This window comes from Anopheles moucheti (assembly GCF_943734755.1).
Source record: "Anopheles moucheti chromosome X unlocalized genomic scaffold, idAnoMoucSN_F20_07 X_unloc_5, whole genome shotgun sequence".
Classification (NCBI taxonomy): Eukaryota; Metazoa; Arthropoda; class Insecta; order Diptera; family Culicidae; genus Anopheles; species Anopheles moucheti.
The window spans coordinates 805,001-807,500 of record NW_026453559.1 but is presented as its reverse complement, the minus strand read 5'-3'; the positions used below and the strand labels follow the sequence as shown (position 1 = coordinate 807,500).

The window sequence follows — 2,500 nt, the reverse complement described above, 5'->3', positions numbered from 1 at the left end:
CTACTCGCACAATAACAACATCACGTATTGTACGGATCAATCTGCCGCTATCGTAATAACGGGAAGTTATCCGGTCCAGCGTGTGATAACAACAACACACAAGGGTTTGGTGGCAGTCGTCATCGACGACATTACATTCTGTTGCTGTTATGCCCCACCCAGCTGGTCGGAAGAGGAGTTCGCTATGCTCTTGGACAACCTGGTACTGTCTGTGACAGGAGCCAGGAAGATCGTGATAGGAGGCGATTTCAACGCATGGTCTTCATGCTGGGGCAGTGACATGAGAAAACGGGGAGAACCCCAGAAGCGGCGAGGTGAGCAGCTCCTCACAGCGCTCGCTTGTCTGGATGTTGCCGTCTTAAATGACGGGCAAGTACCAACATTCCAGACTCCGAGCAAATCGTCGTTTGTGGACGTTACCATCGTCAGTACAGAGTTTGCGCAGAGTGCACGGTGGAAAGTGCTTGATACGCACATGCAAAGTGATCATCGTGCGTTGGTGTATCAGATTGGTTACGCAGGGACCACTGGACACCACAACCCCATTGCCACTATGGGGTTCGCTATCAAATATTTTCACGCCGACATCTTCAAAGAGGCGTTGGCCCTCTATCTAGACCGTCATGACGTGCTAGATGATGTGTCATTGATGGATGCACTCAACAGTGCATGCGAAGCGGTTATGCCAAGGAAAACGTATACCATAAGGGGAAAGCGAAACCAGTCCTTCTGGTGGACGGAGGAAATTGGAGACCTTCGTAAGGCCTGTCTACGAGCGAGTCGGCAAGCGCAGCGATCCTTCAAATCGCCTCTTTATCGTCAGCGCTTGGTCGAATATAAAATCGCTAGGCGCAAACTTAACAAGGCCATCAAGGACAGCAAACGCAGTCTGTTCCAAGGCCTAGTGGAGCAGGCGGACTTAGTTCCGTTTGGTCCGGCGTACCAGATCCTTATGAGGATCTTGAGGGGTAACAAAACCCCTGTCGAGAGAGATCCGGTGCGGTTAAAACTGATGGTGGATCACCTTTTTCCATCTCACGCACCAATTGAATGGCCACCTTACGAGCCGGAGACCACCACGCCTCCGGTCCCTGTGAGCATTAGCGAGATAATTGAGATTGCTCAGAGACTGCAGCCAAAGAAAGCGCCCGGGCCTGACGGCATTCCTAACGTCGCGCTGGCTGTAGCCATGAAGACCTACCCGGAGATCTTCAGAGAAGCTTATCAGAAAGCGTTTGATGAGGGAAAATTCCCTGATCAATGGAAGCAACAGAGGTTGGTCCTCATACCTAAGCCGGGAAAGCCACCCGAGGACTTAGGATCGAGTCGGCCAATTTTATTGATCGATGGGCCGGGTAAGGGCTTAGAAAGATGTGCCCTAAACCGACTTAACCAGCACGTGGAATCTACCGGGGCACTGTCGGATAGACAGTTTGGCTTCCGGAAGGGTAGATCGACGGTGGATGCGATCCTCAGCGTAGTCGCCATAGCGGAAAAGGCACGGTCAAAGAACCGATATAGCAACCGCTATTGTGCGATTATCACGCTTGATGTGAGGAACGCATTCAATAATGCAAGTTGGCTCGCCATAGCAGCAGCACTAAGAGAAATTAAGGTGCCTAAGTACCTCTATGATCTAATAGGGGATTACTTCCAAGGACGTGTGCTGTCCTACGACACCCGGGAGGGAACAGTATCGCGCAGAATAACAGCGGGTGTACCGCAAGGGTCGGTTCTGGGCCCGACCCTTTGGAACATAATGTACAATGGCGTCCTGTCGCTCCCTCTTCCAACAGGGGCGACACTAACTGGTTTCGCCGACGACATTGTACTTACGGTGCAAGGTAGTAAGATTCGGGACGTCGAGCGGACTGTGGAGGAGTCGATTGCCACAATAATTACATGGATGCAATCAGTGCAATTAGAACTAGCACCCTCCAAGACGGAATACATCCTAGTCAGTTCGCATCGAAGTCAGCAGCATTCATCTGTCAGGATCGGGAATCATGTGATTCAGTCGTCGCGCAGTTTGAAGTACCTGGGCTTCATCATTGATGATCGCCTAGAGTACACTCAACACATCCAGTATGCGGTTGAGAAAGCGACGAGGACCATGAACATGCTGACACAGATGATGCCAAACAGATGTGGTCCACGGAGTAGCCGGCGCAAAGTCGTTGCTGCTACCGTGACGGCCGTGGTGCGTTACGCGGCTCCCGTATGGGCCAGAGCTCTGAGGTTCGAGTGTCGCCGACAGTGGCTAAGGCGATTCTACCGGATCCTGGCACATCGTGTGTCCAGCGCCTTCCGTACTGCATCACATGATGCCTCTTGTGTGGTCGCGTGCATGGTGCCACTGCACATCCTGATAGATGAAGACTCTCGAGTCTACTATCGGCGTTTAGCGACAGGAGAAGACTACGAACTAGTCAGAAATGTCGAACGAGAGTCCTCGATCCTTCAATGGCAGCGGGAGTGGAGCTCCTCTGTCCATGGAATG

At 52.0% G+C, this 2,500-nt stretch overlaps 1 pseudogene; it reads left to right on the top strand.

The window, feature by feature from the left end:
* The window catches only part of LOC128308681 (uncharacterized), a 9,495-nt pseudogene that overhangs the window by 4,686 nt on the left and 2,309 nt on the right, over positions 1-2,500 (top strand).